We start from the raw sequence: 13,023 nt of genomic DNA on the forward strand, positions 1-13,023 counted from the left end.
GATTTTACTTCTGTTCCGGTTCCTTTCTCCTTCCCTTTGACTTCTGATTTTCCTTACAGCAGAGGGGCAAAGTCCACCTGGCTTGACTGCTTTTGTTTTTCTGGAAATGATTGATGTATTCTTAACTCTAGCTCCCAGTATGTCTATACAGAACTGACATGTGCACTTGATGGGAGTGAGAATCCAACATGGTGTCAATCAACGTTGTTCTTCTGTACCATCCACCCTCTACCCCTGACCTGCCATATGCCAGCAAGGTGCTTTCTGTAACTTTTGACAAAATGGGAGTAAATAATGTTTTAAAATTTTAAAATTCACTCTGTCTGTAGTTTGCCTTAACTTATAGAAACACAATGTAAAGATTCACATGAATTACTGTTTTATTGACAAAAGGCAGTTAAAAAAAGGAATAAGAAAAAAAAAAGAATAAGGTTTCTAGTTAAATATAGCGATCCTATAGAAAACCAGACTGATACTTTGAAACACCATTTTTTTAAGGACTTAAACCTGGGGTCAATTTATCTCAGTCTTCCATCCACATAGGCCTTATGTATTACTTTATTTCTCTATAAAGTAATTCATCTCCCTCCTCTAACTCAGACATTAATATAACCAGTAATAGCACAATTATCTTTTGTTCTTTTTTTAAAAAAAAAACTTTATTTATTTATGAGAGACACAGAAAGAGAGGCAGAGAGAGAAGCAGGTTCCTCACAGGGAGCCTGATGTGGGATTGGATTCCAGGACCCCGGGATCACACCTTGAGCCAAAGGCAGACACTCAAATGCTGAGCCACCCATGCTTCTCTTTCTTATCTCATGGCCCAAGGAATTGTCCTGACATTAGTGAACTCAGGCTCTACTCCAAGCACTGTGGTCCGATTTGTGCTCGTTTTCTCCTTCACACCTCAGCATAACCCTTCAGATGGGCATTACTAATGTTCTTCCCCTTTTATAATATGAAACTGCTGAGAAGTTATTTGCCCCACATACAGCTAGAAAGTAACCTAGTAAGAATTCATATCCAGGCTTAATGGATATTTGAAACATCAGTAAGATTAGAATGGTGTACAGGAATATAAATGGGTGGCCTATTATTTTAGCAGATCCACAAAACAAAAACTGGTAGTAAGAGTAAGCTATGCCTGAAGGAAGGAAAAAAAATAGGCAATGAAGTTTTAAAGATTGATCATGCTATTAAAGAGAATAGATTATTTATGGATATTATCTTAATTAATCCTCACAATTATTCTCTGAGTCAATGGTGTCATCATGAATTTACTGCTAGGAATTAAATAAGGTTGAGAAAAGTTAAGTAACTATACAAAAATCACAGAATTTTAAGCTATAGAGCAGGGCTTCAATCCAGAACTGCAAAGCCCATGAGACTATCCATCACAGTGGGGCTATTTATGGTTATCAGTAATGACAAAATCACATTAAGTACTATAAACACAGATTTCTCTAAAAATACTTGAAAAAGTGCCTATGCCCAAGAATTTGTTGTCTGGGTGTTGGGCATTATTGCAGCTAGTAGAATGATAAGCAAGAAGGCAATACTGTTACTGCTATTAAAGAACAAATATTTTTTTAGATGCAAAAATGAAAGAACAAAATAAATAAATTTTAAAAAATGGAGAAAAAAAACCAAAACAAAACAAAAATGCACTGGCTAAAAGTATGGAAGAGGGCATTCCAGGAAAGAAAATTGGCCAAAGCAGTTTTCAGAGTGAGACATCGTGGGAGAAGATTGTCAAAGATGCTGCTATTGCCCAAGAGAAGTGACTGTTTTAACATTTGTGGAAGCTTACATATAAAATATAAATACAAAAGAAGGAAGGAAGAGAGAAAGAAAAAAAAGAAAGAGGAAGAAAGAAAGGATAAGCAATCATGGAGTGTCATAAATGACATGCAAGGGTTATAATTGATCTGCTAGGCAATATATAGGCGCAGTATAAGATATTTATAATGATTCTTTAAAATACCTTTTAAGACTTTGGGAGGACAAGGCTCCTACAGCTTTCCTTATAAATTCTGTTCAGATTGGCCCAGGGAATAATGCCGTCCCTTGAATTAAAAATGAACTTAAAGACCATAAGTAAAAGATAATGATTAATAGGTGTTAGAGCCTTCTGGGGGAAATATGGAGTGGACTTCTTCAGGTTTGGTGCTAATGATCTATAAGAGGGTGCAGACAGCATGTTAATGAAATTTTTTGATAACATTAAACTGGGAGAGGCTGGAACATAATTCAGATCAGAAAAATATCTGTTATAGAAATGACTGTGAGAAAGTTAGGAACATGAAGGAAATAATAAAATGCATCCAGGGATACTAAATTCTGGGTAATATATCATAAGATAGATCTCTAATATAACCAAAGTAGAGGGTATCAGTGGAAGAATAACTAGAACTGTCTTGAAAGCTGAGGGTATAAGACAAATTATCCACAGGACATATGAGCAAGGCTGGTTTTATATGACCCAAATAGGGTATTGCAACTATTGGTCCTTGGAAACGAAATATTTTGGGGGTTCATGAAGGCCTATTGTTTGTGTTGAAAACTACTGTAGGCGTGAGAAAGCCCCTGGAAAAGGGAGCATCAAATTTATCTTTTACAGTATTACTGTACAAATGTATACATAAATTCATTTCAGGCAGGTAACATGAAAATGCTAGTTTTTGGAACAATCCTATGTGCTCAAAGGAAGAATTATGACCTGGTAGGGGAGTAAAGCATCATAAAAATAAAGGAATTTTCATATTATGATAAATTAAGGCCAAAAAAAAAGGAGAGGAAAGCAGCTAGGTTCACTTATACAGGTAACTGAAGTAAAATGGACTAATTCTAAGTCCTTAAAAACAAACAAAAAAAGTGGGGCGCTTGAGTGGGTCAATGGTTAAGCATCTGCCTTCAGTTCAGGTCATGATCTCAGAGTCCTGGTATCGAGCCACAGTCAGGCTCCCTGCTCAGTGGGGGATATGCTTCTTCTTCTTTTTTTTTTTTTTTAAGATTTTATTTATTTATTCATTGGACACACACAGAGAGAGAGAGAGAGAGAGAGAGAGAGAGGCAGAGACACAGGCAGAGGAAGAAGCAGGCTCTATGTAGGGAGCACGATGTGGGACTCGATCCCAGGCCTCCAAGATCATGATCTCCAGGGATCCCCCAAGAGATCTGCTTCTAACCTCTCCCTCTGCACCCCTCATCTGCTCATGTGCACACTCTCCCTCTCTCTCAAATAAATGAATAATATTAAAAATAGTATCATGCAAAATTCCAATGATAAAGCTTGCTTTCTTTCTCTTTCTTTCTTTCTTTCTTTCTTTCTTTCTTTCTTTCTTTCTCTTTCTTTTTCTTTCTTTCTTTCTTTCTTTCTTTCTTTCTTTCTTTCTTTCTTTTTTAAATACTTATTTATTTATGATAGACACACAGAGAGAAAGAGAGAGAGAGAGAGAGAGAGGCAGAGACACAGGCAGGGGGAGAAGCAGGCTCCATGTCGGGAGCCCGACACAGGACTCAATCCCTGGATTCCAGGATCGCGCCCTGGGCTAAAGGCAGGCACCAAACTGCTGAGCCACCCAGGGACCCCCAAAGCTTTCTTTTTTAACTAGACTTTTTTAAATTTTTTTCTTCCTTGCAAGTAACTACAGTGACAAACATTATCAAACAACTTATTTTTACATACAAAAAATATTGTTTTATTATTAACAATGACTTGTTCAGAAATGTTGACTTAGTATAGCACTGTAATTGAAGATAAAGGTTCTAAGGCCCAATTTGAACTCAAATTCTAGGTCAACGAGTTATGCAATCTTGGGCATGTAATAGAACATTTGCAGCTCAAAGTTCTTAATCAGTATACCAATATGACTATCTACCTCAAAGACTCTAAGACTTTTGAAATTCAGCAAGAAAATGCATATAAAACCTTGAACATAATTTCTACAATAATGTAGATGCTCCACAATATTTATATGGATTGTGTTTGCTGAACATAAAAATCATCAAAGCCGTGGTTGGAAAAGATTTTGGTGATTATGAGCCCAACCTCCCCAAACTATAGATGAAGAATCTTAGAATAGAGATGCCATCACTTTCTTCAGATTATGGACATAGTTGGTGAGAGAATAATGAGGAATTCGGGTACCATAATTTCTTATCCAAGGAGATTATATAGCCATCCTATGATACATACACCAGATACTTATGGATAATTTTAGAAAGCTATAAAATGCAACAATTTTATTCTTTTCCATGGGTTCCACTGATCTTATCTTCTGTTCCATCATCCAGAAACAATACCTCAAGAGAACAGTGAAATGTCCTATGAAAGGTTCTATGAAGGCATCTGCTCAGGGACAGCATTCTGTAGCAATAGTACACTGTCTTTCACAATGCAGTCTATACACTGAAGCAGTGGCCAGTAATGGTGCTCAACCCCATTGCTAGAATACTCAAGTCCAGGAAATGAGAAGAAGATATAACATAAATCTCTTACAACATGACTTCCAGGGATAGGCTATAGAATTTGTACGTTCTTATCTGCCTTGGGTTCCTTTGGGCTAGATAAATGTATTTTCATAGGATACTTTTACTTCAACTGAACTTGCAGTTAAAACTTTATGTTAATATTTGGATTCTTCTTTCTAGAAGTCTTTCAAGCAAAGAAACATCTTTCCACACTCGGTGGGATTGATCCTGACGACCAGAGGAAGTAGTGGCATTGCTGCATATGGAGTCAAGAACGACTGTGTCTAAAACCTAGATGATTCGCAGGGTATCTTTATTGCAGTAACAATGGTGAATGGGCAGTTACATGGTACAGGGTCCAAAATGTGCAGGGTAGCTAAGGGTTAAGATCCCTTCAGCTTGACGATAGTAGTCAACTTTCAGGCAGGCAACCTACTTTCGATGAAGTACTGAGGTAGAGTAAAGGAAATCTAGAAAAGGGGAAGAAAAGGGTAATGAAGAACATCAATCATGGGAAAGATGTTTCTTTACTAACCCTCTTGTATTAAGTATTTGCAGATATTTTGATCTTGAAGGTTCCTAATGCAGAAGATAATTAAGGAAGGCACACACAAAAATCTAAGTAGTAAAAAAAAGGAGGCTTCTTGCTCCAGTGGCTTCTCTTGTTTCAACAGCAAGACTTCTGTGGAAACCTGCTTGACACCCAAAAGGGAATGACAACCAGTGGAAACACACATAATCTTTTCTCCCTCCAGACCAGATCATCCTTAGATGCATTTCAAAACATCCCTCAAATCAAAGAACAAGTGATCTTTATAGGTGACCAATTCAATAATGTGGGATCTCTCCTTATCTCTCTCCTCCTGTCTTCACTCTTGCTTTCTGATCACACTCCCTATGAATTGCTTTCATTTGTTGGTGACTCAGTTATAATTTCTGGAAATTCCAGGCTAAGCCAATATCTAACAATAACCCCAAGTATGGCTCAAACATCCTCCTTCCTCAGTTTCAACTGTCTTCATAAATAGCAACTTCAGCCTTTCCGTCATATAAGCCAAAAAACTTTGGAGTCATCCTTATCTTCTCTTTGTCATAGTTCAGGTCCAGCTTGTCATTGTATCTAATTGTCACCACCTTAAAAATATATTCAGAATATAATCCCTACTATGATCCTGGTCTGAGTAAAAATTATATCTTACTGGATTTATGTAGTAGCCTCCCAATTCATCTCCCTGGTTTTATCCTTCCCTCTAATAGCTTACTTTCACCACGGCAGCCAGACTGATCATTTTAGAGCTTTGGTAAATTGTTCCATTCATCTCCTCAAAACCTTCCAAGGTCTTCCCATGTCATTCTGAGTAAAAGTAAAAATCCGTTCAGTGGCTCACATTTATAACTTTGATCTCCTCTTCTATTGCTTTTCCCCTAGATCACTCCACCTACACCACATTGGCCACCTCATTGTTCTTTGAATACCTCCCTCAGGACCTTTGTGACTTCCTGTGTGGAATCACTTCCCCATACAGCCACATGGCTCATTCCTCTACTTCCTTCAAGTTTGTCATATATGTCACTTCTTGTTTATAGTTGGGATTCTTTTCCAGTACTATGGCATTCCCTATCTTTTTCCCTGCTTTATTTTCTTCATAATATTTATTACTACCTAAGGGATATTGCTTATAAAAAGATGCCATAATAATATATCCTATCTTTGTATGCACAATCATTTTCATTGGTTCTTTGGCTTTTTCCCCACTAAAAGAAGGAGTCTATTTTTTTTTTTTTTTTTATTCATTGAATCCAGGTTAGCCTGATGACTTGCTTTGGCCAAAAGAAAACTGCAGAAATGATCTTGTGGAAATTCCAAGCCTAGTTCTCAAAGGGCTTCATAGGTCTACATTTTCACTCCTAAAACACTGCACTGGGTACACTATGTGAAGAAGCCTACTGGAGGTTGAGGCAAGCTTTCCAAACTAAAGCCTGCTGGACCAGGTAACAACAGCCCACACCAAATGCAAGACATGTGACTGAGGCCATTTTAGACCATACAGCCACAGATGAACCACAAGGTAGTTGTGGCTACATGACTGACCTCAGGGATGGCCAAAAGAACCACCCAGGGATGCCTAGATGGCTCAGTGGTTCAGTGTCTGCCTTTGGCTCAGGGTGTGATCCCAGGTCCAGGGATGGAGTTCCATGTCAAGCTCACGGCAGGGAACCTGCTTCTCCCTCTGCCTGGGTCTCTGATTCTCTCTTTCTGTGTCTCTCATGAATAAATAAATAAGATGTTAAAAAAAAACCCACCCAGCTGAGCCTGCCAGAGTTCTAATCCACTGAGTCATAAGCAAATCAAATGGCTGCTGTTTGAAACAACTAAGTCTACAATAATTTGCTGCATAGTAATAAATGCTGATGTCATCATTTAAATTAACATTTATTTTATATTTACAAATTGTTAACTCTTTTTCTCTCCTCCAAATAGAATGTAAGCATCATAAAACAGATATTTTGAAAAATACGTTTTCTGTTTGTTTGTTTAACTGCTATATTCTCAGAACCTAGAATTCTTCCTGCTACATAATATGTGCAATAAATATTAATTAAATAATAAATGTCTCATGTAAGTATACAACCTAATGGTCAGAGTAGAAATTCCTAGATGTGCTAGGAAATATTCTATAATGTGAATATAGTTCCTTTGATGAACATCGGTTAGGAAAAGAATGATTTGCAAAATCAGTGAAATGGAAAAAGATTTAGGCAACTTTCATTAGATTACAGTCTTCTATTTCCTCAAAATCTCTGGTGGTAAAATAACCACTTAAGTAATTTCAGAATCATTTTGTTTTTATCTTTGACTCATCTGGGATAGTTTATGGGATGATACCAAGCTTTTCCCATATTATCTAGCCAACCATATTGAGGTTTTTTTTTTTTTTTATTAAATTAAACATCCAAAGAACTATCATCTTTGTATGTCATTGAGGTGGAACATTTTGTTTCAATGTACAAACCCATAACTATTTGAATCAAATAGACTGGAAATACATTCACCAGCTATATTCCCATGGATTATATATAGGCCAGCTGGGAAGTAAAGTCATTGATCTCAGGTCTGCAACTAAGCATTTGCATTCTGTCAATTCCTGAGGAAAAAACTGGAAATTTTATGGATATTCTAGAAATTTCCAAATTTGTTTGTTTCTTACACCTAGGTAAAGCATGTGATATTTGCAAAATCTTTCAGACTTTATCAGTAGGTTGGGTCTTGTGAACTCAGATATGTTTACCTTAAGCAGGAAAAAATCTTACCTTAATGAATTTTAGCTGCACTTAAATATTCATATAAACATGTTTAATCAGTCACATTCAGTTTACAGACAGTACATTAGAGCTATAACCCCAGTAATTGAAAGGATGGTGGTGGTGTCATAATGGCAACCTCGAGGCATGCATATTTCTATTAGCATTTTGTTATTTTCATCATTCTAATTCCTGCTATATTTAGCACTGAAATTATATGGTGAAACTGTATTCCCAGTAGAACATAATTTTTCCTTCCTTTTTATTTTATAGAAGCTTATAGCTTAGCCCAAGCTTTCAGGCCATTTAAATTATTCCTTTATTTCTCTGGATAGATTTTTGTCAAATTATGTATTTGCAATTAGTACCAAAGAGCAATTTTCCCTCAAAAATAATGTTTCCCCAGGCTCAGAAATATGTATGCAATATTTGTATTATGAAATCTGTGAAGAAAAAAAGGAAATATTCAATCTGGTAAACTGTGTATGTTTCCAGGAAGGGTGGAATATAAATAGGAACAATGAGTTGATACGTAAAATGTCTAACTTTAGACTAAATTTTGAGGGGGAAAAATAGCATCAAAAGCTCAAATTATCAATAATCACCCAAGGGAAATAGTGAAGGATTAATTAGGCAAATCTTAAAGAACTACTGAACACTTGAAAAAGCTGCATTTTGGCAGGAAGGTCCATCATAAGAAAACATCTTTGGTTTTTATTTTTCCAATGCTTTTGATTCCTATGAAAAACAGAAAAAGAAGACATCGAGATTCAGAATTTAGGCAAAATAGCAATCATAGTCATTTCTATATATTTGCTAATACTTACCAACTCCAGTAATTTTTTGTTTACTTTTAGGAATAAATGAATCATAAAAAAATAATCAGAGCTTGGGTCTGGCAAAAATCCATCTTTGTTATCATTACTGGCACTCTGCTGGCATGTGACCACATAACATACCGGTAATACCCTAAATAAACGGGTGCAGTTTTTATGTTGATCATAGAAACAGCTGGAGGAGCAAATGACCTTGTTTTGGTTGTATATTCCTTCGGTCTAATACTGCATACACCCTCTTTGTACAAATAGCCATTCGTATTTCACATAAAACTGCCAGCAGGGTGGTCAATAAATACAACTCCATTATCTGGGCAAAGTATCCCTTGATTCAGGACTCAGTACATGAGTGTGATCCCTGGGACAGTTCAATAATAAGTAATATCTCCAGGTGTAACTGTCAAGTTTACTATCTCACTGGTATATCCTTTTGGATTGTTGAATTTAAATAAAAGAGTGAACTTTGTTTCTAACTATAGAGATCAGAAAATGTATCTTGTATCAGAAATATGCTGGTATAATAATGCTTCTATAAACAGCCCAGACAGCAAATGGTTTCAAATGATTAACTGTAGCATTAGGCAAGGTTTTCCTATGAATATATCTGTAGATAAACACTTTCTTAGGACCAGAACAAGCCTATGTGAAATGAAAAACTTGCCTTTCTTACCTAAGGATGTTTCCTCACTGCTGGGCATTTAAAAGACTGCCAATTGGCCCCCCTATCACGACACAAAACTGTATACTTGGCAAGCCTATGATTTCTAGTGTTTAAAGGGATGGTATTGAAAACATCAAAAATAAATCAGATTCTCATTGAAAAGAAATGCTGTGAAAAATAGATTTTAATGAATATAAGAGTTATTTGATAAAGATAGCAGCAACAATGACCAATATGTATTAAGCATGTATAACATGCCAGGCTCATAGCTTTACAGATACTGTCTGGTTTTGTCTCACAACAATCCTATAAAGCCAGCACGATTATCATTATGTCCATTTTACAGATAAATTAGCAAAGGTAGGGAATTTTCTCAGGGCTACACAGTGGTCACTACTGGAACTGCACTTTGATTCCTATCATGCAGTTACATAAGTAGTTCAAGGATTCTGGCACTTTTCCACTCATTCATTATTTTGCTCATTTAACCAATATTTATTGAGCACTTACTCATTCAGGGTTGAGCGCTTATGAACCTAGGGTGAGGACCCGGAGCCTGGCTGCAAGCCCAGATAAAGGCAGGGATACTAAACTGCTCCTATTTCAAGTGCCAACTCTGATAAATTGGCAGCAGTTGTCTGAAAAGTGTGTTATGCATTCCATAGCTTGGGTCAGGTCAGAAACAAACAATAGAGTAGATAGATGATCAGAGTCTACAATGCATGATGATGTGGGAATAGCCACACAAGTCTGAAGTATTTGATTTCCTTGAGCCAGTGGATAACAGAAAAATATGAGAAAAGCTCAGAAGTCAGTGGCCAAATGGAGCTAGGTAAATGGGAATGTGAATACTTTAGAAGCGATATTAAGGCAATATATAGGGTTATTAAAAGCAAGAGATAAAAACAGAACCTACCATGCAAGGCCAAATCAAGGTAAGCACAAAGCAAGGCAAATAATGAATTGGGTACTAAATAGAAAGGTGTGACACAGAAGTATGAACTGTTCAAGAGAATGGTGGAAGTGCAGTCAGGAAAATGGGTTCTCCCTAGAAAAAGAAAAAACAAAACCAAGTATTCCAGAGAGACAGTGTGTGGCTTCTGAACTTGGATAACTAAGGTTGTAAAGCTGCTGCAGGTTCAAGAGACAGATGATCACTCCATCATCTGTCTGGACTAAGAGGTAATAGAGGGCTGGTTGGGCTTTGTCAGGTTCATCTTAATGTTTCTCAACTAGCTTTAGTGAAAAGTTGACTCTAGCCCAGCAGCGGGACAGGTTTAGTTTCTCCAGGTCTGTTTTTTGGCCACATAACTTCCTGTTTTTCATATTTGTTTTGGTAATGCACCACTCTCTTCTCCCAGGTAGATATCAGAGTTGACAGCCGTTAATCCCACTCCAGTATAAATAAACCCTGCCAGGGCTGGCAACGAGCAGGTGCATTTCCACTCACCTGGATCAAACTAGAGTCTCCTGAGAATATAATTTGTGCAAACAACCCTTATCCCACTTGGCAACTGGAGGATTTAGTAAAAAAATTGTGGAACCTAGAGCCTACAGTTTAAGACAAGTGGCCTGGAAGAGAGATAAGCACACACTTCTAGGTGTGTGTGGTAATTAGCTCCCAGCAGCATCAAACATTCAACTCCGAATGATGAATTTTAATTTTATTTCAAAAGCTTTTTCAAGGGGAAGGTGTCAGAGCTTAACATTTGCTATCAGGTTTTACATAAATGGCTACTTGCCAATTAGAATCTGTTTTCCCATCATTTGTGATCTAATATATGTAATGAATTATGTGGTTCAAGATGAAATAAAATCTATAATCCTCTGCCCAGTGCTGAAATATGAAATCACACTGAAGGGGTGAGCAGCAAAGAGAAACAAGTTGGTGATTTATACATAAATAACAAGTGTGTTGTGCAACCAGATCTCAACTGAGCTAGCAAAGCATTTGGCTCGTCTTGCTATGGGGAAAGATGTGGATTTCTAAAAATTTAGGGGCAGAATTCAGTATATAGAAGAACAAATCAAGTTATATTCCTGGACAGAAGGACTCAGATGATGAGTCTGGTAGAGGTATAGTTAGTGGAAGGAAAGAAGAAACTGTCAGTCTGCCCTCACTTCCTAAGAAGCATGCGGCTGCACCATCACAGAACCCGTGAGCCTGAGCATGGCCCCACATTTTTCTTCTGGGGAAGGCATCAGACAGAAAGGGACAGCTGATCTGGTGCCTCAGTGCAACACATTTTAAGACAGCTTATTATTTATTGCACCTGGAGGGCTAAATGCACTCAGTTATACTAAGGCCATTTTTTTTTTTTATCTTAATTCAAACTGGGTAGAGAATTCCCCAGGACTCTGTGAGGTTTGTATTCTCTAATCCAGTGTCTTTGAAAGCTTATTGGATGCATTCTGATTTAAATTGTGTCCACCGCAAAGATCTGTTGAAGTTCTGACCCCCAGGACTTTGGAAACGGTCCTTGCAGATGTAATCCGGTTAAAATAAAGTCATACTGAGTTAGAGGGGACCCTTAATCCAATATGACTGGGGTTCTTGCAAGAAAGGGACAACTTAGAAGCATACAGAGGTAAACAAGGGGAAATGTCATGTGACAATAGAAGCAGAGATTGAAGCATGGAGGCCACAAGGCAACGAACACCTGGGGTTGTCAGAAGCTAGGAGAGGCAATGAAGAATCCTTTTTTTAGAGCCTTCAGAAGGACTGTGGCCCTGTGCACACCTTGACTTCAGACTTCCAGCTTCTAGAACTGTGAGATGATAAATTCCAGAAGCTGTAAGCCATCCAGTTTGTGGTAGTTGATTAAGACGGTCCTAGAAAACTGATAGTTATCTTTATTCTAAGAAAATACATGCAGTACCCCCCAAATACTAAACAAATATTAAACAATGTTGCTGTGTTCAAAGTTGAGATGAAAAGTCACAAATCACCACCCGAAAGGTTTCCCAGTCCATGGTCCAGTGTGAAATCTGAGGCCCTTCCGAGGAACGTTTAACTCTCCCAAGGGCATGAATTAGCACATGCTGAATCTTTTATTTTAATCTTAAAAAATATATTTCTAAATTGTTGCATATCAGGAGTATTCTAAATGAATTTCCATAAACTGAAGACACCCAGGTACTGAGCACATTCATCAAGCATTGTAACATCACGGGTACCCCAGAAGCCCTTTGTATTTCCTTTTACACCACCAATGGCATCTCCTCTCTTGACCACTAATTGCCATGTCCTTTTGGTTTTTTAAGTAATGGACATCTCTTAAACCATTCTTGGAGGCAGTGTTGTTTAAAAAAAAAAAAATCAACTGATTCTCTGTCAACTTTCTTAGATATCCAATAATCACCTCTGTGTTTATCATAATACCTGGAAATGCGGGCATCTTCTAGTCTGTAGCAATATCAAATCCAAATATGTCAATTTAATTTAGAAATATAAAAATTCCACTTAAGAAAGTTTTAATAATTATCTCATACGATCATATCCTGTTTTTCCTCTTCTTTTTCAATTCTATAAGCTTTCACTAAGTTGTACCTCTGTATCTTAAAAAACGATCCCGCTGTCTTGTTAGGTGGGTTATCTTCCAAAAAACACTTTTTTAATCCTATTTTTAGAATATTTTGCATGTGTGGAAGTTATGTATAAATTAAAGTAATTGAATCTAATTAACTAGTTTTAATGTATTTATATGTGCTCTCCTGTCTAGATGAAAGCTGAATATGTATAAAGTAATA

This window comes from Vulpes vulpes, chromosome 6 (genome assembly GCF_048418805.1).
Source record: "Vulpes vulpes isolate BD-2025 chromosome 6, VulVul3, whole genome shotgun sequence".
Taxonomy (NCBI): domain Eukaryota; kingdom Metazoa; phylum Chordata; class Mammalia; order Carnivora; family Canidae; genus Vulpes; species Vulpes vulpes.